This window comes from Symphalangus syndactylus, chromosome 1, assembly GCF_028878055.3.
Source record: "Symphalangus syndactylus isolate Jambi chromosome 1, NHGRI_mSymSyn1-v2.1_pri, whole genome shotgun sequence".
Taxonomy (NCBI): Eukaryota; Metazoa; Chordata; class Mammalia; order Primates; family Hylobatidae; genus Symphalangus; species Symphalangus syndactylus.
In genome coordinates, this window is record NC_072423.2 from 100,975,941 (window position 1) to 101,002,209 (window position 26,269).

The 26,269-nt window shown below is 47.6% G+C and overlaps 1 long non-coding RNA gene across 1 annotated transcript in view; it reads left to right on the plus strand.

Moving 5' to 3' along the window:
* The window catches only part of LOC129479187 (uncharacterized), a 46,045-nt gene extending 20,573 nt beyond the window's left edge, over positions 1–25,472 (plus strand). The window contains exons 2-3 of the long non-coding RNA XR_008656603.2: positions 24,447–24,658; positions 24,918–25,472. This is a non-coding gene — a long non-coding RNA (uncharacterized lncRNA). The remainder of the gene's footprint in view (positions 1–24,446; positions 24,659–24,917) is intronic.
* The last annotated feature ends 797 nt before the right edge of the window (positions 25,473–26,269 follow it).

A 26,269-nucleotide genomic window follows, 5' to 3' on the forward strand; every position in this document is an offset into this window, starting at 1 on the left:
TCCTGGGAAGATGACCACAGGATAGGCTGGGGACCCATTGGACCCACAGAGTCAGACCTGAGCTAAAACTCCATTGATCACCTGGCTCCCTAAGCCCCTCCCTAACTGGAGGGCCACAGTGTCCTTCCAGCGTCTCCTAGAATCAATGTCAGGACAGAGCCAGTGTCCAATTGTCCCGAAATGTCACATTATTTTCTTTTTTCCATACACAGTTACCCAGATAGAAGGCCATAGATCCCTTTGGAGAAGACCAGGGAAAGAATTAACAGTATATATACATTTTTGGCAGTCCTGGGGTCCTTCCTCAGGGGTACTCAGCCTTTCTTTCACTCTTTCTGGGTTCATAGACTAGCTCAAGTCTGTGAATGACTGAGGCCATGATTCTCTGTTTTTACGATTAGACTTAGAGTTTTGTCCACTTGATCTGTAAGTTTTCTGCTTGTATCCAGTAGGAACTGAGCAAGCTTCCTGTCTGTTTCACTGCTAGGAACAACATGGTAACCAGCCAGCACCATAGGTCTACATGGCTCGGACCTGTGACTCAGGTCTGACTGCTACTTTGCCTCTGCTGTCCATCATGGTAACCATGCCCACTTTGCCTTTGGTGCTTGAGTGCCCCACTTGGCCCCTGCTAACCCAGGATCCAATTATTCCCATTGCATGTAAGTTTCTCAGTTGATTGACTGCAGTTCCCACAGTAAGTATGGCCTACAGAGAAGAACAATCTCAGAGCTCTTCAAGGAGACTGGGCTGCCTCACGAATCTATTTCTCGGTGTTGTGAAACAGCAGCCCTCAACCTTTTTGGCATGAGGGACTAGTTTCATGGCAGAATATTTTTCCACAGACCCAGAGTTGGAGGGTGGTTTTGGGATGATTCAAAAACATTACATTTATTGTGCACTTTATCTGTATTATTATTACATGGTAATATGTAAGGAAATAATTACACAACTCGCCAACATATAGAATCAGTGGGAGGCCTGAGCTTGATTTCCTGCAACTAGACAGTTCCATCTGGGAAGGATGGGAGACAGTGACAGATCATCAGGCATTAGATTCTCATAAGGAGCATGCAACCTAGATCCCTCCTATGTGCAGTTCACAGTAGGGTTTGCACTCCTATGAGAATCTAATGCTGCTGCTGATCTGACAGGAGGCGGAGCTCAGGTGGTAATCTGAGTGATGGGGAGTGGCTATAAATACAGATTTCACTCACTCACCCACCACTCACCCCCTGCTGTGTGGCTCAGTTCCTAACAGGACATGGACCAGTACAAGTCCATGGGCCAGGGAGTTGGGGATCCCTGTTGTGAAAGGTCTGCATTCTGGGCCCTCCCAGGGTGGGTGAGGAGGTTTTCATTGTCACATTCCCATCTCCCTGAGCCTTTGAACCCCTTCCTCTATGTTAAGCCAAGGGAGCTTGGGTACCTCCAGCTTGCTCACTGCAGGCATCCTTTGATCCATGTTTCAACCAACTAGCCAGTTAGAGCTTTTCCAAGTCCCCTAGCTGCAGCCTGGAATGCAGCCTGTGCTTGGTGGATGTGTCTGCACACCCGGCCCCTCCACCTCCATGTTCCCCCCCCAGTGCCCACACCCAGTGTCCATGCCCACTCTTGCCCCCGGGTGTCTGTCTATGTAAATCAGACAGGTCAAGTGGCTCTTCCGGGGTGTGGCTCGCCGCCTCCTGTGTCACACTGTGGGCCTCACCTTCAGGGGCCTGCTGGGCTGTGAGTCTTGTTATAGGTCTTAAAGCAAAGGGAGGGGTTGGGGAGGCTCCTGAGGAGAATCAGCAACTGCCTTAGGGGAAGTCCTTACCCTTTCCTGAGGCAACACAGATTAATGCCTCAGAGGAGGTAGAAAGGCCAGTACCACTGGGGGAGGGGTGTAGCACTGGGGGTGAGTGTAGCACTGCCACTGGGTGCAGGGAGGCTGCTTCTGCTGACAAAACGACTCATCCTAACTTAGAGGCTCACTGTGCCCAGCTTCATCAGGGTCCTTCCATACGTCTCCATCCCAATTTACAGGATCCTCTGTTTCCCAGTCAATGCCCTCACTGTAACAGTGGATACCCTGCAAGGCTGAGAGTTCAACTTGCTTTGTAATTCATCCAGTTTCATGATGAGGACTTGTGTTTGCTTTTCAGCAGTCTTGGCCCCAGGGCTACAGGAAAGGAGATTCTCCTTCAGGGTTCACTCAGCCACTCATAGGTTATTTATACAGAGCTGGAACTGGGAATTTGAATCACTGAGCACATCCTGTGATTTCGTCACTTTGTCCAGCAACCAACTGGTAACCAGCCTACGTCACTGTATTCCTTGGTTTTCCACAAACGTTCGAAAATATCATATACAGAGTCACTAAGCTCCTTGCCTCTTATAGGTGGTTTACTAGGAGAATACAATGCAGAAATTTGCATATTTTCATAAACTGTTCACACCATGGACCATCAGTGTTCTGTGTACTATTGGAAGTAGAGTTCTTTGCACTTTTAAGTCAAGTCATATTAGAAAACCAATTCCAAAAACACACATTCAGAAAACTCATTCTTATGATTCTGTTTCTCTAGAATCACTCCTGATACCAAAACCTATGTTAGGGTTCTTCAGGTAAACAGAACCAAAAGGATAGAAATAGGATCGAGGCCAGGTGTGGTGGCTCATGCCTGTAATCCCAGCACTTTGGGAGGCTGGTGGATCACGAGGTCAAGAGATCGAGACTATCCTGGCCAACATGGTGAAATCCCGTCTCTACTAAAAATACAAAAATTAGCTGGGTATGGTGGCGGGTGCCTGTAGTCCCAGCTACTCGGGAGGCTGAGGCAGGAGAATCGCCTGAACCTGGGAGGCGGAGGTTGCATTGAGCTGAGAACACGCCACTGCACTCCAGCCTGGGTGACAGAGCAAGACTCTGTCTCAAAAAAAAAAAAAAAAAAGTAATAGGATTGATACAGATATAGATACATAGATACATGAGAAGGGATTTGTTATGGGAACTGGTTCACATGATTACGGAGGCTGAAAATTCCCACAGTAGGCCATCTGCAAGCTGGGAATCAGGGAAGCCATTTATGTGGTGCAATCTAAGTGTGAAGGCCTCAGAATCCGGAAAGCCAGTCGGGTAACTCTCAGTCTGGAGCTGAAGGCCTGAGGACCTGGAGGCCACTGGTACAAGTCTCAGAGTGCGAAGGCTGAAGAATCTGGAGTTCTGATATCCAAGGGCAAGAGAAGATGGGGTCCAAGCTCCAGAAGGGAGTGTGGGGAGAGGCAGAGAGAGAGGGAGAGTTTTTTTTCCTTTTTTCCTTATCTGGGCCCCCTGCTGATTGGACAGTGCCCACTCAGGTTGGGTGAGGATGGACCTTCTCTACTGTCATGGTGTGAATTTGCCTTCTCCAAGTTTTTTTTTTTTTTTTTTTGGGACAGAGTCTCACTCTGTCCCCCAGGCTGGAGTGCAGTGATGCAATCTCGGCTCACTGCAAGCTCCGCCTCCTGGCTTTAAGCCATGCCTCAGCCTCCTGAGTAGCTGGGACCATAGGTGTGCACGCACCACCACGCCTAGCTAATTTTTGTATTTTGTAGAGACAGAGTTTCTCCATGTTGGCCAGGCTGGTCTTGAACTGATGACCTCAAGTGATCTGCCCGCCTCACCCTCCCAAAGTGCTGGGATTACAGGCATGAGCCACTGTGCCTGGCCTCCAAACATTATATTTAAACTTAATCCGCACTGTGGTGGTATTAAGTGGTAGGATTTTTTGAGAAGTGATTAAGTCATGAGGGCTCAGTCCTCATGAATGGACCAATGCTCTTATAAAAAAGGCTTCAGAGACAGTTCACCTTGTATTGCTCTTCCACCGTCCACCGTGTGATGACACAGCATTTGTCCTCTTCAGGAGAGGCAGCAACACGTCTTCATCTTGAAGAAGAGACTGGGACCCTCACCAGACACCAAAACAGCCAGTGTCCTGATCTTGCATTTTTTCCAGCCTCCCGTACTGTGACATAATAAATTTGTTATAGAAATGACTAAGTTACGGATATTTTGTTATGGCTGCACAAAGGGACAGAGACATAATTTGCTACCCATAGGTGGGGTGTTGCTGTTATAAATACCTGAAAATGTGGAAGCAGATTTCAAACTGCTGGTAGAGGCTGGAAGTGTTTCAGAGTGCATGGTAGAAAAAACCTAAATGGCTATGAACAGAGTATTAAAGGCAATTCTGGTGCAGGTTTAGAAGAAGAGGTCTGTAGAGAGAGCTTCAGTCTTCTCAGGAATGTTTAAGTGGGCCGGGCGTGGTGGCTCACGCCTGTAATCCCAGCACTTTGGAAGGCCGAGGTGGGCGGATCACAAGGTCAGGAGATTGAGACCATCCTGGCTAACACGGTGAAACCCCGTCTCTACTAAAAGTACAAAAAATTAGCTGGGCATGGTGGCGGGTGCCTGTAGTCCCAGCTACTCGCAGAGGCTGAGGCAGGAGAATGGCATGAACCTGGAAGGCGGGCCTTGCAGTTAGCTGAGATCCTGCCGCTGCACTCCAGCCTGGGTGACAGAACGAGACTCCATCTAAAAAAAAAGAAAAAGAAAGAAATGTTTAAGTAATCATGATCCCAATGCTGGTAGAAATATGAATAGTAAAGATGAAGTTTTAGATAACAGTAAGGAATATCTTATTGGAATCTGGAGGAAAGACGGTTCCTGTTACAAAGTGGTAAGGAACTGGGCTGAATTGTGCCTGTGCCTGAGGGCTTTGTGGGAGGCAGAATTTAACAGTGATGAACTAGAATATTCCGAGGAAGAAATCTCTAAGCAAAACGCTAAGGGGGCTCCGTGGCTTCTCTCAACTGCGTATAGTAAAAGGCAAGAAGACAGAAATGAGTTCAAGACAGAATCTATAATCAAAAGAGAAGCAGAACTTAAAGGTTTGGAAGAGGCTCAGCTTGGCCACGTGTTTAGGAGAGAAAACAAAGGGTGTGGCCCAGGGACCACGTGATAAGATTCGTGGGGCTAGAGGGAAGTCAGGTGCTATTCGTTAAGACAATGGAAGAGGCGGGGCGCGGTGGCTCACGCTTGTAATCCCAGCACTTTGGGAGGCTGAGGCGGGCGGATCACGAGGTCAGGAGATCGAGACCACGGTGAAACTCCGTCTCTACTAAAAATACAAAAAAAAAAAAAATTAGCCGGGCGTGGTGGCGGGCGCCTGTAGTCCCAGCTACTCGGAGAGGCTGAGGCAGGAGAATGGCGTGAACCCGGGAGGCGGAGCTTGCAGTGAGCCGAGATGGTGCCACTGCACTCCAGCCTGGGCGACAGAGCAAGACTCTGTCTCAAAAAAAAAAAAGAAAAAAGACAATGGAAGAAAGGCCCTGATGGCATCTTAAAGATCTTCCAGGCTGCCATGGCGGTCACAGCCTCAGAGTTCTAGGGCTTTGAGGGCAGGAGGGAGTCAAGGGAGGAACCCAGGGCTCTGGAGGGTCCCTGGGTACATATAGGACCTTGGGCCTTCATGCCCAGTACTGCCTCAAGTCTCTGCTCCCTGCATTCCAGTGTAGCACTCCTCAGCTGCCTCAGCTATGGCTCACATGGGCCCAGGTGTGGCTCAGGCTGCCCCTCCAGAGGCACAGGCAATATGCCTTGGCAGCATCTTCTGCAGGCACACAGAGCACGTGCTGTGGAGGCATGGCCTAGTAGAGCCATGGGGTCAGGGCCCCCTCAACCACAGGCCGGTACAAACGCTGCTGTGCAACTCCAGCCTGGGACAGCCAAAGGCATGGGACTGCAATGCTTGGGAGCCACAGCCAGCAAAGCCATGGGGGCAGGACCACCTGGAGACTTGGGGGCCCAACTCCCACCCTAAGGTGTCTGGAAGGCGTGACAGGGAGTCGAAGGAGATTGTTCTCAGGTTTCAAGATTTGATTTTGCTTGCCTTGTTGGATCTTGGATTTACGTGGGATCTATTATCCCTTTTTTCTTTCCTAGTGCTCCATTTTGGAATGGAAATATCTATCCCCTGTCTGTCCTACCATGATATTTTGGAAGCATGTAACTTGTTTGATTTCATAGGTTTATGGCTGGAGAGCAATTTGCTTCAAGATGAATATTACCTAGAGTCTCACTCATATCTGATGTAGATGATGTTTAGATAAGACTTTGGACTTTGATTTTAAAGCTGATGCTGGAATGAGTTAAGACTTCTGGAGTTACTGGGATGGAATGTATGTATTTTTTTTTTTTTTTTTTTTTTTTTGAGACAGAGTCTTGCTCTGTCACCCAGGCTGGAGTGCAGTGGCGTGACCTTGGCTCACTGCAAGCTCTGCCTCCCGGGTTCACACCATTCTCCTGTCTCAGCCTCCCGAGTAGCTGGGACTACAGGCAGTCGCCACCATGCCCGGCTAATTTTTTTGTATTTTTGGTAGAGACGAGGTTTCACCGTGTTAGCCAGGATGGTCTCGATCTCCTGACCTTGTGATCCGCCCATCTCGGCCTCCCAAAGTGCTGGGATTACAGGCGTGAGCCACCGCGCCCGGCCTGGAATGTATGTATTTTTAATGTGATAAGGTCATAAATTTGGGAGGACTAGGAGTAGAATGCTATGATTTGAACATATCCCCTAGAAATTCATTTGAAACATAATCCCATTGTGGTGGTATTAAAAGTAGGGCTTTTGCTTTGGGAGGCCGAGGCGGGCGGATCACGAGGTCAGGAGATCGAGACCACGGTGAAACCCCGTCTCTACTAAAAATACAAAAAATTAGCCGGGCGCGGTGGCGGGCGCCTGTAGTCCCAGCTACTCGGAGAGGCTGAGGCAGGAGAATGGCGTGAACCCGGGAGGCGGAGCTTGCAGTGAGCCGAGATCGCGCCACTGCACTCTAGCCTGGGCGACAGAGCGAGACTCCGTCTCAAAAAAAAAAAAAAAAAAAAAAAGTAGGGCTTTTGGGAAGTGATTAAGTTATGCAGGCTCTGTCCTCATGAATGAATTAATACCCTGTCAAAAAGGCTTCAAGGACAGTTCACCCTGTATTGCTCTTCCACTATCCTCCATGTGAGGACCCCAGCATTCATCCCCTCTGGAGGAGGCCGCCACAACACACCATCTTGGATGCAGAGATAGGGTCCCTCACCAGACAACATACTTGCTGGCACCTTGATCTTGAACTTCTCAGCCTCCAGAACTGTGAGAAAAATAAGTTTCTCTTCTTTATAAAGTACTCAGTTTCAGGTATTTTCTTATAGCAGCACAAATGGACTAAGACACTCAGTCCACTGATTCAAGTGCCGATGTCTTCTGAGAACACCTTCACAGACTGTATTAGGCTGTTACTGCACTGCTATTAGGAAAAATCTGCAACTGGGTAATTTATAAGAAAAGAGATGTAATTGGCTTATGTTTCTGCAGGCTTTATAGGAAGCATAGCAGCATCTGCTTCTGGGGAGGCCTCAGGAATCTTCCAATCATGGCAAAAGGCAAAGGGGGAGCAGGCATGTCACATGGCAAAAGCATGAGGAAGAGAGAGGTAGGGGGAGGTGCCACACACTTTTAAATGACCAGATCTTGTGACTTACCATCTCAAGGACATCACCAAGCCATGTGGGATCTGCCCCTGTGATCCAATCACCTCCTACCAGGCTCCACTTCCAATATTAGAGATTATAATTCAACATGAAGTTTGGAGAGGACATCCAAACTATATCATTTAGCCCTGGACCCCCAAATCTCATATCCTTCTCACGTTGCCAAATACAAACATACTTTCCTAATAGTCCTCCAAAGTCTTCACTCATTTCAGCATTAACTCAAAAGTTCAACGTCTCAACTGAGTCAAGGCAAGTCCCTTCCATCTACAAGCCTGTAAAATAAAAAAAAGTTATTTACTTCCAAGATACATTGGGAGTATGCGCATTGGGTAAACATTCATGTTCCAAAAGGGAGAAATTGGCCAAAAGAAAGGGACTGCAGGCTGCATGCAAGTCCAAAACCCAGCAGGGCAGTCATTAAATCTTAAAGCTCTAAGGCAGGCTCCTTTGACTCTGTGCCCCATTTCCAGGGCATGCCGGTGCAAGGGGTGTGCCCCCCCAGGCCTTGGGCAGCTCTGCCCCTGTATCTCTGCAGGGTGCAGCTCTTGTGGCTGCTCTCACAGGTTGTTGAGTGCCTGCTGCTTTTCTATGTGCAGAGTGCAAGCTCCCAGTGGATCTACCATCCTGGGGCCTGGAGGACAGTGGCCCCCTTCCCATGGATCCACTAGGAAGTGCCCCAGTGGAGACTCTGTGTGGGGCCTTCAGCCCCGCATTTCCCCCCTGCACTGCCTTAGTAGAGGTTCTCTATGAGGTAACTGCCCCTGTAGCAGGCTTCCACCTGGGCACCCAGGCTTTTCCATACATTCTCTGAAATCTAGGTAGAGGCTCCCAAGCCTCCTTCACTTTTACATTCTGTGTGGCTGCAGGTTTAACACTACACAGAAGCTGCCAAGGCTTATGGCTTGCACTGTCTGGAGCTGTAATGGCAGCCCAAGTTGTACCTGGACCCCTTTTAGCTGAGGCTGAACCCAGAGTGGCTGAGATGTGGGGAACAGTGTCCCAAGGCTGTGCAGGGCACTGGGCCCTGGGTTTGGTCCATGAAACCATTCTTTCCTCCTAGGCCTCTGAGCTTGTGATGGGAGGGGCTTCTTTGGAAGTCTCTGAAATGCCTTTGAGGCCTTTTCCCCATTGTCTTTGGATATTAGCACTTGGCTCTATTTCAGTTGTGCAAATTTCTCTAGTAAGTGGTAGCTCCAGAGTGTGCTTGAATTTATTTCCTGAAAAAGCTGTTTCTTTCTCTATCACGTGGCCAGGCTGCAAATTTTTTTAAATGTTTACACTCTGCTTTCCTTTTAAATGTAAATTCCAACTTTAGTTCATTTCTTTGCTCCCGCATCTGTGTGTAGGTTGTTAGAAAGAGCCAGGCCACATCTTGAATGCTTTCCTGCCTAGAAATATCTTCCACCAGATACCTTGAGTCATCACTCTCAAGCTCAAACTTCCACAGATCCCTAAGGCATGAACAGAATGCAGCCAAGCTCTTTGCTAAGGCATAACACATGTGACTTTTGCTGTAGTCCCAAATAAGTTTCTCATTTCCATCTGAGACCTCATCAGCCTGTCCTTCACTGTCCATATCACTATTAGCATTTTGGTCACAGCCATTTAACCAGTCTCTAAGAGGTTCCAAACTTTCCTTTATCTTCCTCTCTTCTTGTGAGCCTTTCAAGATCTTCCAACTTCTGCCTGTAACCCAGTTGCAAAGTTGCTTCCACATTTTCAGATATCTTGATAGAAATGTCTTTCTCCCTGGTACCAAGTTTCTGTATTAGGCCATTCTTGCACTCCTGTAAAGAAATACCTGAGGCCAGGCATGGTGGCTCACACCTATAATCCCAGCACTTTGAGGGGCCAAGGCAGGTGGATCACCTGAGGTCAGGAGTTTGAGACCAGCCTGGCCAACATGGAGAAACCCTGTGTCTACTAAAAATACAAAATTAGCTGGGTGCAGTGGTGCATGCCTGTAATCCCAGCTACTCGAGAGGCTGAAGCACAAAAATGGCTTGAATCTGGGAGATGGAGGTTGCAGTGAGCTGAGATTGCACCACTGCACTCTAGGAGACTGAGTGAAATCTGTCTGAAAGAAAGAAAGGTAGAAAGAAAGACAGAAAGAAAGAGAAAGAAAGAAAGAAAGAGAGAGAGAGAAAGAAAGAAAGAAAGAAAGAAAGAAAGAAAGAAAGAAAGAAAGACAGAGAAAGAAAGGGAAAAGAAAAAAGAAAGAAAAGAGAAGAGAAGAGAAGAAAGAAAAGAAAAGAAAAGAAAAGAAAAGAAAAGAAAAGAAAGAAAAGAAAGACCTGAGCAGAGACTGGATAATTTATAAGAGGTTTAATTGGCTCACAGTTCTGCATGCTGTACAGGAAGCATAGTGGCATCTGCTTCTGGGGACGCCTCAGGAAACTTCCAATCATGCTGGAAGGCAAAGGGGGAATAGGCACATCACACAGCAGAAGTATGAGCAAGAGAGAGGTGGGGGGAGGTGCCACACACTTTCAAACAACCTGATCTTATGATTGCCATGAGGACAGCACCAAGCCATGAGGGATCCACCTCGTGATGCAGTCACCTCCCACCAGGCCCCACCTCCAGCATGAAGGATTACAATTCAACATGAGATTTGGGTAGGGAGTAGTGGGTGACATCCAACTATATTACAGACACACCCAGAAATAATGCTTTTCCAGATACCTGGGTATCACTTAATCTAGTCAAGTTGACACCCAAAATTAACCATCACATCTTGCAAAGCATTATTTCTGGGTATCTGTGAGGGTAGATTTGAAAGAGATTGTTATTTGAATCCATGGACTGAATAAGGAAGATCTACACTCACCTGATGTAGGTGGGTACCATCCAATAGGTTGAGGGCCTAGAGAGAGAAAAAAGGCAGGGAATGATGAATCCTCCTTCTCTCCAGTGCTAGGAAACCCATCTTCTCCTGACTGTGGACATCGGAACTCTGGGTTCTCCAGCCATTGCACTCTGGGACTTACACCAGCAGCCACTCCACCACCACCAGTTTTCAGGCCTTTGGCCTTGGACTGAGAGTTACACAATCTGCTCTCCTGCTTCTGAGGCCTTTGGACTTGGAATGAGCCCCGCACCAGCTTCTCTAGGTCTCCAGCTTGCAGACAGCCTGTCGTGAGACTTCTCAGCCTGCATAATCATGTGAGCTGATTCCCCTCATAAATCCTCTCATATGTCTGTATGTATATGTCCTGTGGTTCTGGTTCTCTGGAGAATGCTGACTAATACCTGGGTTTAGAAGTTTAGAGAAACAGCCAACTACAGCCCGTGCCCCACAGCCGGTCTTGGCCACAGCTGACATGACCCTCGTTCTTCCTTGACTCATGCTTGGTTCCTTCCCTGTCAGTGGGCACCTCTGCTGGTCTCTGTGGCCTACCCAGTGGACCAACTGGGACCCTCCTCAGTGAGGGGTCTGAGGCCCTGGTCACCATCCCTGCTCAGGCCATGGCTGCTGTAGTTGTCCACTCATCAATAAAACAGTTGCGGGAACACCGAGTCCCCCAAGTCCCACCACTTGGATCACCAGGCACCAAATTTATCCTTCCATGCTCCCTCTCATGGAGTAGCAGCTCTACTCCCTCCTAATGGCCACAGCCCACCTCCCTACCTGTTTGGGGGCTCCTTGTCATGACTTGGTCTCCAGGGACAAATAATCCAAAGTGACAAGGCATCAGCTGTAGCCTAAAGTTCAGTGGGTCTCCTATCTGTCCACTGGTGGAGTCGTCCCCTGTGGAAGCCACGACCCCTGACTGGCAGCCTAGAGTGGAGGAAACAACAAACACCAAACCCCCAACAGGTCGCTGGCAGTGGTGGTACGGGAGCCACTGCTGCTTCTGCCCCTTGGTTCCCAGGCCTTTTGGGGACATAGCACTCCATGGCGGCTGTTGAGTTGGAGTGATTACTGAGTTCCACAGTGTGACACCCCATCCTTGAACAGTATCACCCCCTGCTGGGGCCTTCATGGAGCTCTGAAAAGGCTGCTCCCCTGCTCTGTGGTGCTGGCTGCGTCTGAGTGGTGTGGGCTGTGATAGGACCAGCAGATGCCGTGGCCATGTGCCATGTGCCACGTGCCATGTGCCATGGCTGCACCTCCTCCCTTTGTTGTAAAGTGGGTCCCTTGGTCCAAGGCACTGCTATGCAGGCCCTGTTTGGTGGATCAACACTTAATAAGGCCTGGGGGTCAGCCTGGGTTATGTGTCAATTCTAGTGGAGTTGAATTGCTGCCCCCAGTGGGATGGATGCTTCTGTTGCCTTGTCAGCTGTCTGTATAGATAGTGCCTAGTGGGGGCTCCTCAGCAGCCCATGTTGCAGACAGGTTGGGCATTTGTGGCATCAGTGGCTAGATCAGCCTTGGTAGGTGGAGCTGTGCTGCTGGTTCCATGGTCAGCCTCCCTTTCTACCACCAAAGCTACTCCATGCATGCACCCAGGGGGCCAGCACTCAGGTGGCCGGGGACAGGTGGCTGGGGACAGAGGCTGGCTGAAGTTAAGGGCTGCGGCCATTCTGTCTAACTGGTTGCTTAGTGGCTCCCTCGTGGATGCTTTCTGTTGGGAATGAACACATGATACCAAGCTCTTCACCTCTCATGGCCACACCTGTGGGTTCATTCATGTGCCTCCTCTCCTGGAGTGGTGGACAGAATGATGATGTCCCCCAAAAGGTGTCCAGGGCTCTTTTTAAATAGGGATGGCATAGAACTCATCCACTCACTAATGGCTGCTTAACATGTACCCCATTCCATATCCCTCTGCTCCAGCAAATATAGCACAGCTGGCACAGCAACAATCATTGGGCTACTGCTCAGTGGAGTTTGGGATTAGCTGTACATATACACAGGGGCTTATTAGGGGGAATTGGCTCCTGTGATTATGGAGGTTGGAAACTATCCCCATCTGCCATCTGCAAGCTGGAGACCCAGGAGAGCTGATGGTGTAAGTTCCAGTCTGAGTGTGAAGGCAGAAGACTGATATCCCAGCTCAAAGACAAGCAGCTCTTTGAGCTGGGATATCAATCATTTTGAAATTTGGTCCTCAGTGCTGGAGGTGGTGTCTAATGGGGGTGTTTGGGTTGTGATGGCAGATCCCTCATGGAAGGCTTGGTGCCATCCTCATGGTAGTGAGTGAGTTCTCACTCTGAGTTACCCTGAGAGCTGGTTGTTGAAAACAGCCTGGCAGTCCCCTGTTCCCTTGTTTCCTCTCAACATGTGATCTCTGCACACACTGTCTCCCCTTCATCTTCTGCCATGAGTGGAAGCAGCCTGAGGCCCTCACCAGCAGCAGATGCAGATATCATGTTTCTTGTACAGCCTTCAGAACCATGAGCCAAATAAACCTTTTTTCTTTATCAATTACCCAGTCTCCAATATTCCTTTATAGCAACATAAACAGACTAAGACAGGCAGGGAGAGCGAATTTTCTCTTGCTTAATCTTTTTGTTTTAGTCAGACCTTCAACTGATTGGATGAGGCCCACCTTCACCAGAGAGAGTGACCTGCTTTTCTCAGTCCACAGATTCAAATGCTAAGCATATCCAGAAACACCTTGCAGACACACCCAGAATAATGTTTAACCAAACATCTGGGCACCATGGCCCAGTGAAGTGGACACATAAAATTTCCCATCACAAGTTGACAGTAGTCTGTTAGCATCCTCCGGGAAATGGGGGAGATGATGGGAATCGCCTCACCTGCAACTTTCAAGTCTTCCAAAGGGGCCCACATCTCTGCCATTCCCCACCAATGAGATTTTCTTTTTGGTGTATTGCCTTGGCTAAGGTGATGGGCAGTTTCAGAGGTTTCTACTTGGTAACACTATGATAGTTTTTACCCTACAGGACAATGAGCCTACGTGAGGATTCTGCCAACTACCAAGATTGTCTGAGTGTACATTTAGGGCCTGGGGGAATATGCAGCATTCTGGGGATGCAGAGGGATGACTCAGTGTGAGTCAGAGGTGGACCAAGATTGCACTTTGCTGGCCTCCATACTCCCTCCTCTAGTGGGCCCATGATGGTACCTTGACTCCAGCTGTCAGTGTCAACTTGGTCCCGGAGTCCCCCAGCCCTGGGCATTGCCCTTTTCCTAGTGCACAGTTACTGAAATACACCTTTAGTGGGGGGATGGGGAAGGAGTGGGGGAGCCATCACCACATCCACCTGCTATGGTACTGCAGGGTCCATCCTCCTGGGACCCAATCCCTCTGTCAATCAGTGGGGTTTGGGTTTGAAAACTGTCTCAGGTGCAGAAACTGGGCAACAGATCATGCTTTTTCATTGGAGTATGTATTCATCTATTAGGGTTGCAAAACAATATCACAGACTGGGCAGCTTAAACAACAGACTTTCATCATCTCATGATTCTGGAGACTGGAAGTCCGAGATCAAGGTGTTGGCAGTGCTGGTTCCTCCCGAGGCCTCACTCCTTGATTTGCAGATGGCCACCTTCTCCCTGTGTCCTCATGTGGTCATGCCTCTGCATGTGTCCTCATCTCCTCTTCTTACAAGGACACCAGTCAGATTGGATTAAGGCCCACCCTAATGTCTTCATTTTAATTTAACTACCTCTTTAAAGGCCCTTTCTCCAAATACAGTTACACACTGAGGTCCTGGGGGTTAAGACTTCAGTATATAAATTTTGAGGGGACACAACTCAGCCATAATAGGATGGCTGTTCTCAGCCTCCTGAACAACCATCCTGATGTCTTTTGATCATGTAGATTAAGCAATACATTGCTGGCTGCCCACCTGCCTTGCCCAAGGAATGCCATGTTTTGGTGATGGTCCCGCTAGCTCTGCCAGTCAAGGCCCCTGGCTCTCTGATGGCATTGCTGCTTCCTGTGTGTATTAGCTCATTCTCACACTGTTATAAGGATACTACCGGAGACTGGGCAATTTGTAAACAAAGGAGGTTTAATTGACTCACAGTCCCACATGGCTGGGGAGGCCTCAGGAAACTCACAGTCATGGCAGAAGAGGAAGCAGGTACCTTCTTCACAAGGTGGCAGGAGAGAGTGTCAGGAGTGTAGGAGGAACTCTCTGGCCGTGTAAGACGTGTCTGCTTCCCCTTCACCTTCCACCATGACTGAAACTTTCCTGAGGCCTCCCCAGAAGCAGCTATGAACCGTGAACCAATTAAACCTCCTTTCCTTATAAATTACCCAGTCTCAGGTGTTTCTTTATAGCCGTGCAATAACAGACTAATACACCCAGGCACAGTGGTATGCATCTGTAGTCCCAGCTACTTGGGAGACTGAGGTGGGAGGATCCCTTGAGCCCAGGAGTTTGAGGCTGCAGTGAGCTATGATCGCACCACTGCACTCCAGCCTGGGTGACAGAGACTGACCCTGTCTCAAAAAAACAAAAAACATAAAACAAAGGTAATTAACAGTAAATGAGTTCATGACAGTGGGTCCTAATCTCATAGGACTGGAGTCTTATAAGAGGAGGTGAGGACACGGACGTGTACTGAGGGAAGACCTTGTGAGGACACAGAGAGAAGGCCCCAGTCATCTACAAGCCAAGAAGAGAGGCCTCAGGAGGAGCTAGCCTTGCAAAACCTTGATCTTGGACTCCAGCCTCCAGGATTGTGAGACAATGAGTCTGTTGTGTAAGCCACCCTGTCTGCGGTGTTTTGTGATGGCAGCCCCAGCAGACAAATGTACTTAGGGTTGGCTCTTTCACCCCGAAGCTTCTAAGCACCACTCAAGTGATGATTTGGCATTGTCTCCCAGGAACCTTAGGAGAGGGTTAAGTCCTGTACTATATAAGACAGTGCCCTGATATTGACACACTCTTCCTTCTCTAACTTTCTATTTCACCATGATCGTTCACTCAGGAGCTGACTCCTAGGTACTCCCAGTTCCTGACTAGTTCCTGCAGCTTCTATGCCCAGTCTTCTTTATATCTTCCCCAGCTCTGAACTTCTGGTAGCTTGCTGACTGAGCATCTCCACTGTGAAGGGAACGAGTCTGTGGAATCCCACCCCGTTCCAAGGACAGAAGCTGTCTGTGATGGTTCATTTGGTCTGTCAACTTGACTGGGCCATGGGGTGTCCAGATATTTGGTCAAGTAGTATTCTGGGTATGTCTGTGAGGATGAGATGAGCATTTGATCAATGGACTGAGTGAAGCAGCTTGGCCCACACAGTGTGTGTGGGCCTGTTAGAAATACCAAAATTGTTAGAAATAGATAATCAGTGCTGCAAAGCAGAGTCAGCACAGTGACAAAAGATCTCTCAGCAAGGCCATCTTTACTTTCTGCAGAAAGGGTGCTCAATCGCAGATGGAACAATGGTGAGAGCACACCTGAACAAAGGAAAAGCAGACGTATTTATCCCTTACACATTTGGGTTGTCCTTACTGCTGTGTCCTGCATCCATTGGCTGGAGCGGGACCTCACCATCTTAAACTGATACCCGATTTGAAACTTTCCTAAATAGGTAAGTGCAAGGAAGAACAAAGAAGTTGCTTACAAAAGGTTTCAGGAAGCAATCACATTTCCAATTAAGGAAGGGGCATAGGCTGTGAGCTGGAATGTGTCTGTGAGCATGTCCAACAGCTACACAGGATAGAGCTTAATAAAGAGCTATTAGCACAAAGCAAGGAGGCTTGAAGAAAGTTAGTCTTTAAAAGAATCTATTATTTCTAACACTTATTATTTATTCTTTAACAAGAAGGGGAACTTTGAAGCAGAAACTTTTTACTTTCTACAAGTCCCTCCTCTTTTACTGTATTTCCTCTTCAAACTTGCTTAACATGTCTTGGCTCAGTTGTTTTGGTTAACTCCTGGATGTGTGGTACAATATAACACCTAAGAAGAAGGAGTATACTTATTAGCGTTGTTAAAGAGGTAAGAATTGAGGCTACTTTTTTTTTTTTCTTTTTCTGGTTGATGAAATGCCAGAGTAAAAGGGATAGCCAATTGAACTACAGCATCAATACTGCTCTAATTATTTGGCAGAGTGTCCCGTAAAGGTCCTCCATGATACAACCATACATCCGCTCAGGGACGAATAAGGGCAGACGGATGGGTCAGCTTTTGGAGGTGCCTGACTTCACTGCAACCTGTTAAGCCTCCAAGGAACGCCAAGTTTTTCCCCTCGTTGTTGGAGACGCGAGGTAAAATTGGTTTTGGAAGATGAAGGCTGGATGGCCCTCGGGGGCTGACCCGCAGGGCGTTGAACTTCGGGAAATAGCGGAGAAAGAGCTTGGCACAATTTGTTATTCCAGGCGGTGGAATCTTCAAAAAGAGCTATCACGCACTCCATGTCTGCTTGATTTGAGGACCGTCCCAGTGGAAAGGGGGCATCCTGGGCCTCTGGCCTACTGTGCCCACAAGCTTAACGGTCGCTTTTGCTTCAAGCGCGAACGGAATATTTAATCCATTTTAACCAGGCATTTATGTCTTTATACCCTGTTTCAATGGCTAGGGTTTGCCTTAGTTCTCCTATTTCTATGGCTGAGACCTTGCTTTTGTCATTTGGCACAAGGCAAGGCATAGTTTGATGTTGTAGGTTTGGGAGAGGGGCAGTGGTAGGGGGTGGAGGAGGGAGAACAAAGCGCATCTTGAAGCCTGTAGGACCCTTTCCAGTGACTGCTGCTCCTAAACCATAGAAACGCTCTAAAGTGGGGTTGGAGTTGCTCCTGGTGGGAATAGTCATGGATATAGGCACTGGGTTAGGAAAGGAAAGGAAAGATAGACTAAGCTTTCCTTAGCTTTCATTTGGTAGGGCTTGATCCAGGAACAACAGCCCACGATCCTGATGATAATGGTGCTCGCTTGACTCTGGTGGGACGTGTCCATCCCTTTCCCTTGTACGAATAGCAGTCTCGGTGGTCAGCAGCACAAGGTAGGGTCCTTCCCAGGCTGGCTCAAATTTCCCTCCTTTCCATGCTTTGATGAGAACATGATCCCCAGTCTGGTGCTGACGTACTGGAAACTCTCAGGGTGGCGCCTGTGCTAAAAGACCTTTTGTTTTAAGGGTGGAGGATAAACCAAGTATATAATTTCTAAGAAATCGATCTTTTGTTTTAAATGTGGGGACATCAGCAGTGGACTTTATAGTCCTTAGTGCCTTCTTGCTGAGAAATGTCCTATGTTTATTAGTTTTTGGACTAAAGAAAGTGAAACACCATTTTATATTTGACAATGCTTCCTGTATAATTTTATACCAGATCAGCTAAATTTCACCTTTATATTAGTGTGTTATTCATGTTAAACTTCGTTTTAATAAAACCTTGTAGACATATGCATCCAATTTTAAGGTCTGACCACAAGATAAGATTTCCAGACTCTCTTTAACCTTTTATAATTTTTGTTAAAGAGCAGGTTAGTGCTTTCAGAAAAACCCATTGTGCTTTTATTTTAATGTCTAGTTCACAGACAAACTGGAAGATACCCCTTTAACTTTAGCCAATATGTTTGCTTTACAATTAACATTTCAAAACTTGCTTAAACCTTCAAAACAAATTTTTTTTTTCTCTCAAAGATGATAACCATTGTTTTCCAAAGCAAACTTCCTTATATCTGTGGACTAGACAGCCTAAGGCCACAACATTATAAGTTAGGATAATACATGTTATACTGTTAACTTTTAGCAAACTTTACTTTTGTTGAAAACCTTGTAAGTTTGGGATTTCAATTATCCTTTGGTATTAATAAGACCCCATTTAGTCCAAATTTAACTTAGAATTGGTATAAATGATGTTTGAAATGCTTGTTCCCCAGTGCCATAAAGAAATGGCACTTGAACATCAATTTAATTTCCTCAGCAAGCCCATTTTTATAGTTTCGAACACTCACCAGCGGTTTTGCCACGAGAGTACACCGAACAAAGGAGACAGGGTCATTTATATCCTGATGCGTCCACCCTAGTGCTGTGTCTGGTTTCCATTGGCTGGAACGGGACCTCACATTCTGTTTCATGTGCGTCCGTGTGAAGAGACCACCAAACGGGCTTTGTGTGAGCAACATGGCTGTTTATTTCACCTGGGTGCAGGCGGGCTGAGTCCGAAAAGAGAGTCAGCGAAGGGAGATAAGGATGGGGCCGTTTTATAGGATTTGGGTAGATAAAGGAAAATTACAGTCAAAGGGGAGTTGTTCTCTGGCGAGCAGAGTGGGGATCGCAAGGTGCTCAGTGGGGGAGCTTTCTGAGCCAGGATGAGCCAGGAGAAGGACTTTCACAAGGTAATGTCATCACTTAAGGCAAGGACTGGCCATTTACACTTCTTTTGTGGTGGAATGTCATCAGTTAAGGTGGGGCAGGGCATTTTCACTTCTTTTGTGATTCTTCAGTTGCTTCAGGCCATCTGGGCGTATACAGGCAAGTCACAGGGGATGCGATGGCTTGGCTTGGGCTCAGAGGCCTGACATTCTGTATTTGTCCCGATTGGCTAGCAACTTAGACCTTTTTAAAAGAGGCAAAGGCAGAGGAGAACAAAGGAAGATGTAACTCGTGGAATGCTGAGAAAGGTAAAAACACCTTCATATCATCAGGCCTCTGAGCCCAAGCTAAGCCACCATATCCCCTGTGACCTGCACGTATACATCCAGATGGCCTGAAGCAACTGAAGATCCACAAAAGAAGTGCAAATAGCCTTAACTGATGACATTCCACCATTGTGATGTTTCTGCCCCACCCTAACTGATCAATGTACTTTGTAATCTCCCCAACCCTTAAGAAGGTTCTTTGTAATTCTCCCCACCCTTGAGAATGTACTCTGTGAGATCCACCCACTGCTAGCAAAACATTGCTCCTAACTCCACCGCCTATCCCAAAACCTGTAAGAACTAATGATAATCCACCACCCTTTGCTGACTCTCTTTTCCGACTTAGCCCGCCTGCACCCAGGTGAAATAAACAGCCTTGTTACTCACATAAATCCTGTTTGGTGGTCTTTTCACATGGACATGTGAGACACAAACAAGGAAGAGGAAGAGGCTAGGACCTAATGCTTGCCTGGACCAGTATAAGCATGCCAGGGCAAATATTTAGGCTAAATTGTGGGAGCTAACGACATAAAGTACATGGATTTCTTTATTACGTCTAGCAGATATTTAAGAATGTTAGCACTGGTCTTTGAAGACATTTTGCTTCTAAGAGAAGTTACTATTTATTCCTGGTTAGATGGGGAAGAAAGTCTTTGAGGAGGAACCTCTACTTTACTTTTCACAATGACTCCTTCCTGATTCTGTCAGTATTTTAAGGCTTGGCTGAGTGCAAACAACTCCCCAACTAATAGGCAATTTTCCTAACTCTACTTCTATTTCCCTATTACTTAATGAATACCCATTGTGGCTTTTTCCCTCATTCACCCGGGAGGAACCATTTATTGTCCTGTCCTGAAGGGAGTTCCTTCTAGGCCTGGTCAGACCTTTGTATGGTAATTAATTAAGATTTAGATCCCCTGTTAGAAAACCTGCTGGGTTAAGGGAATTATCAGTGGTTAATGTTAAATCATCTTTTTCTAACAGAATAGCTTCATATTTTAAATTTTTTGAGCTAGTAAGCTACCTTTTTGCTCTTCTTTTCTTTTTTTTTTTTGACTTAGGATAGTTCTGACCTGGTGAGGTGGGCTCACAATGAGGTTTCTTCTCAAAGTTATTTTTCTACTTTCTTCTGTCAGCAAAGAAGTTGCTGCTACAGATTGAATGCATTTGGGCCATCCGCTGGTTACTGGGTTAAGGATTTTTGATTAGGAAGGCTACAGGTTGTCAGTAGCCTCAGTGCTTTTGGGCTACGCCCTTGTTTACACCGACAACAAGGTGGAATGGCTGCTTAAGGAGGGTAAAGCTAAGACAGGGGCAGTTACTAATAGATGTTTTAACCTTTCCACCTGTTGGATTTCTGGTAATTGCCACATGAGGGGGTCTCCGTCTCGTGTGAGCTTTTTGTGTAACGGTTTTGTTTTTAGGGCATGAGTCTACCCATAGATGACGGTATCCATCCAACTAATCCCAAAATTTTCTAAGCTCTTATTTAGTCTCCAGCAGAGGGAAGAATGTGATGCCTTCAATCCATTCAAGCTCAATTTTCCGTTTACCTTTGCTAATTAAATGACTTGTTTGAATATTTGACTAAATAAATTCAGAGACTCTGTAAACCCTTGAGGTAACACTGCCTATCGGAGTGTTTTCCACTGGAGTGAGGGTCTTCTCACTCAAAGGCAAATAGGTCCCGGCTGTCCTTTGCAAAGGGACAAGCCCAGAAGGCATCTTTTACATCTATTACTGTAACAACAGGGTGGGTAGTTTGGACTCACTGATTAATAAAGGTCTTGCACTCACTGGTGTGACACTTGCTTCTTTACAGGCAGTATTGGAGTGTTCTAGGGTCACGGAGAAGACCTTCAATGATCAATTACAGGTTTTAAATTTACCCTGGCTTTTAAAGGAATAGGGTACACTGTTTTCTCTTTACTACTTCTCTTTCTCTCTCTCTGACTCTCTCTCTCTCTCTTTCTCTCTCTGACTCCCTCTTTGTCTCTGTCTCTCTGACTCTCTGTCTCTCTCTTTCTCTCTCTCTTTGACTCCCTCTTTGTCTCTCTCTCTCTGACTTCCTCTCCCGGTTTCTCTTTCCTCTCTGCCGGTCTTTCCCTGCCTCTGCCAGTCGCTTATGCTGCTGTTCTCCCTTCTCCTTCCCCTTCCCCTAGGGGAGGGACCAGCGGGAGTGGAGCTTAGCCTCTTTCTTCCCCCGAGAAGAAGGGAAAGGAGAATTCTGAATATTTTTCTTACTACCGGAAGTTTGTGTGAGGTTCAACCCCTCTGAAATTTTCAGAAGGCCCCCTCAAACCAGGGTGTGTCTTGCCTTGCCTGCTGTGGAAAGTTGACCTGTTTCCTCCCTTTCCCCCTCTGAAGATCCCTTGCATACTTCCCACTTGTGTTGTCCTCTCTGGCCACTCCCCCAAGGGAGAACTAGGCCCCTCTTAGAGTTGGCGTGCCAGTATAAATCCCATGGCAGGATCTGTCCTAAGCCGTCTGAGGTTGCTATGGAAGCACAGAGAGGACCCATTCACTCCGTCCAGCAGTAGGATTTGTCACCATCCAAACAAACAACACCGCAAGCAGGGTTGTCTGTGATCATTCACGTGCACACACACATTCAGCCCTCCAGAATCTGACCACCAAGAAGTACTTTACCGGCTCCCACGGCTTCTCCTTTGTTGGTCGGTGCACAGAGGCGTCACCTCGATATATGAGGATCCTTACCCCAGGTTGTTGGCCAGTTTCTTTCTACATTGCTGAGAGTCCGGGTTTATTCATCACACCAGGTGGGTCTCAGTCCCTTACCCCTGAGGCCACTGCAAGAGGCGGCGGAGCACCCCCTCATGAGAGAGGACTAGAGACGCCCCTGGAGGAAAATGTATCCCCATACAATTGCCACCAAAATTGTTAGAAATAGATAATCGGTGCCACGAAGAAAAGTCAGCACAGAGACAAAAGATCTCTCAGCAAGGCCGTCTTTACTTTTTGCAGAAATGGTGCTCAGTTGCAGATGGAACAATGGTGAGAGCACACCTGAACAAAGGAAAAGCAGATGCATTTATCCCTTACGCCTTTGGGTTGTCCTTACTGCCGTGTCCTGCATCCATTGGCTGGAGCGGGACCTCACAATCTTAAACTGATAACTCGATTTGCAACTTTCCTAAGTAGGTAAGTGCAAGGAAGAACAAAGTAGTTGCTTACAAAAGGTTTCAGGAAGCAATCACATTTCCAATTAAGGAAGGGGCATAGGCTGTGAGCTGGAACATGTCGGTGAGCATGTCCAACAGTGACACAGAATAGAGCTTAACAAAAAGTTATTAGCACAAAACAAGGAGGCTTGAAGAAAGTTAGTCTTTAAAAGAAACTGTTATTTCTAACACTTATTATTTATTCTTTAACAAGAAGGGGAACTTTGAAGCAGAAACTTTTTACTTTCTACAGGGCCTCATCCCACCCAATGAAGGCCTGCATAGAACAAAAAGGCTGAGTGGTGACAGGCCTCTGAGCCCAAGCCTGCATGTATACATCCAGATGGCCTGAAGCAACTGAAGAACCACAAAAGAAGTGAAAATAGACAGTTGCTGCCTTAACTGATGACATTCCACCATGGTGATTTGTTCCTGCCCTACCCTAACTAATCAATTGACCTTGTGAAATTCCTTCTCCTGGCCAATGAGTATCAGAAGCTCCCCACCAAGCACCTTGTAACCCCCCCACCCCTGCCCACAAAAGAAAAACCCCCTTTAACTGTAATTTTCCACTACCTACCCAAATCCTATAAAACTGCCCCACCCCTATCTCCCTTTGCTGACTCCTTTTTTGGACCCAGTCTGCCTGCACCCAGGTGATTAAAAAGCTTTATTGCTCACACAAAGCCTGTTTGGTGGTCTGTTCACACAGACGCACTTGACAAGTAGGAGGGAAGTCCTCTTACCCGGGTGAGCTGGGACATTGGTTTTTTCCTGCCTTCAGACTCAAACTGAAACATTGGCTCTTCTTGGGTCTTGAGCCTGCCGCCTTTCAGACTGCAGCTTACACCATTGGCCCTCCTGGGTCTCCAGGTTCCCAACTACAGATCTTGGGACTGCTCAGCCTCTGTAACTGTGTGAGCCAAGTCCTTACAATAATCTCTGTCTGTGTGTATGTACACATCTTACTGGCTCGGTTTCTCTGGAGAACCCTGACTATTACTCAGCGTCCTTGAAATTGTTCCAGAGTCTGATGTTGGGAGTTGATTCCAGTGGAATTTACCTACATGCTTGGAGCTGGATGTGCAGGGTTTGGACAAGACCACCTCTTGCACATCTTCTCCAGCCCAATTCCTGTGTCCATCCCAGCTGGGACAAGCAACCCCACACCACGGCCCCCAGGCCCCTGACCTCCCCTGTCCAGCGAACTTCATCTGCCCCTCTGTGCCCATCACGACCCCTGGGATCTCTTTAATTTTGGATTGCTTCCTCTCTGAGATTTAAAGTCCAAACCTTGCACCCCTTCCACACCTCCAGGCCCTCTGTGTTTGCTTTGCCCACCTGCTTTGCTGGGAGTGCTCTACGCAGCTGTACTGCATGCCTTCCTCGCTGCACTTCTTTGCCTGCACAGCTGGGAACACCTGGTCCTTCACTTTAATCACACCCTTGCCAGTGTCCTGAACTCCTGTATGGTTGGAACAGCCTTTATTTATTTATTTATTTTGAGACGGAGTCTTGCTCTGTTGCCCAGGCGGGAGTGTACTGGTGCAATCTCGGCTCACTGCAACCTCCACCTCCTGGGTTCAAGTGATTCTCCTGCCTCGGCCTCCTGAGTAGCTGGGACTACAGGCACACACCACCACACCTGGCTAATTTTTGTATTTTTAGTAGAGATGGGGTTTCATCACGTTGGCCAGGCTGGTCTCGAACTCCTGACCTCAAGTGATCCGCCTGCCTTGATCCCCCTGTGTGCCCTTTCACTTTCTGCCATGTGAGGACACGGCAAGAAGGTCCTCTCGAGTAATCCCAAAGTGCTGGGATTATAGGCATGAGCCACCGCACCTGGCCAGGAACAGCCTTCGGATTGCCCTGGAGAGCTTTTTAGACGTGGATTGCTAGGCTCCACTCCAGCATCCTTGATTTGGGAGGCCTGGGCAAGGCCTGAGAATCTGCATTTCTACTGCATTCCCGGGTGATGCAGCTGGTCCAGGAACCATGCTTTGAAAGTAGGCTATGCTGCAGTTAACAAATACCCCCTGAGGTCTCAGGTTTATTTTTTACTTGCATATGGTGGTCAGGTGACTCTTCTTCATCTTTGAGTTGACTTTGGGAACATGTGTCCTGTAAGGTCACCTTGGAAAGGGAAGGGCCATTGGGAAGTAGCTTACATTGCTTCTTCCCATATCCCATAGGTCAGAACTCGGTTACATGACCCCCATGCAACCACACTAACCATAGGGGTGACTGGGAAATGCAGTCTTTCCATTTGCCTAGAAGGAAGAAATGGTGTGGTGAACACATGATATCGTCTCTTCTGCCATCCACCCCTCTGTTGACCTGCCAAAGCCCACCCAGTCACTACACCGTCTCCAGATCCAGCATCTCCGACGGATGAGCACATCATGTTTGGATATGCCCTCTCTTGGTCCAGCACCCTATGAATTTAAACATTGAGTTATCTGTCCCCCTACATTAGATTGTATCTGTGACCCTGGTCTCTCACCCTTTTCTGTGTCCAAGGCCAGTCACGACTTGCTGTCACGGGAATGCGCCCAGCCAAGATCAGTCAAGCAGAGCCCAGACACATGAGCGGGAAAATCTGACTGTTATGCCCCACAGAGACTGTGTAGATACGTGTTAAGTTGCATTTCTCCTTATGGCAGCGCCCTCCTTCACAGAGCCTGCTTCTGTATTAGTCAGGACAGGCCAGGCTGTATTGTGGTAGCAATCAGAACCCCCAAACCCAGCTGCTGCCAAGAGAGCAGGCATTGGGGGCCCGAGTGGTGGGGACCTGGTGGTGTTGGAGCAGCAAACTTGCTAAAATCACTCCTGGTGACCTGGCAGGCTGAATACAAGAAGGCTCAGCCAGGAGCCCAAGGGGCGAAGTGGAAAAACACCACATTGTGAGTTTTGTGTTAGGTCCAGTAACACGAGACAGAGACCAGCTTGAGAAAGAAGGCCCAGCTTACAAGCAGAGATGAAAGTGAACAGAGAGATGGAGCCATAAATTCAGAGCACTGCAAGGGCAGAAAAGCCAACTGCTCCAAGCGTTAGGATTTTAACAAGCTTTGGGAGACAAAGGCCCAATAAAATGCCTGAGTTGGACCGATCAACAGAAGACAAAGATGGGATTAAGACCCATTCAAGCCTGAGAGCCTTCTGACAGCTGCCATTGAGTTGATGGAGAGGAATGAGAGCAAATGCATCCTGAAACTTCAGTTTTCTGTGTGCATTAGTCATGGCTTACTGTGGTCTGAATATTTGTGTCCCTCCAAAATTCATGTTGAAAAGTCCCCAATGCGACGGTAGTAAGAGGTGGGGCCTTTGAAAGCCATGAGGCTGTGGGGGATCTGACCTCATGGGTGGGATCAGTGCCTTATAAAAGGGTGAGGAATGAGCTTGGTGCCTGTGTGCGCTTTTACTTTCTGCCATGTGAGGACGCGGCAAGAAGGTCCTCTCGAGACACCACCTGCAGCGCAGGATTCCCAGCCTCCGGAACTGTGAGCCATCGATTTCTACGACATATAAATGACCTATTCTATGGTGTTTTGTTAGAGCAACACAAACAGGCTAAGACCGACATCGGTACCAGGAAGTGGGGCTGTTGCTGTAACAAACACCTGGGAAAGTGGTGGCCGAGCTGGAAGCGGGTCACGGGAGAGGCTGGAAACGTTTTGAAGTGCACGCTGGAAAAACGCACATTTCTGTGAACGGAGGTGGTGCTAAGGTGACTCCAGTGCAGGCCGAGGAGGGCAGGGCTGTAGAGAGAACCTCTGGGCTGGTAGCGATGATCTCAGTGGTCGTGATCAGAATGCTGGTGGAGATCCACGCAATCAAAGCCATTCTCGTGAGGTCTTAGACAGACATGAGAACTATCTTATTAGAAACTGGGGGAGGGCTGTCCCTTTTACAAAGTGGCAAAGAACTTGGCTGAATTGTGTCCATGCTTTGTGGGAAGCAGAATTTAAAAGCGATGAACTAGAATATTTTTTGGAAGAACTCTCTAAGCAAAGCA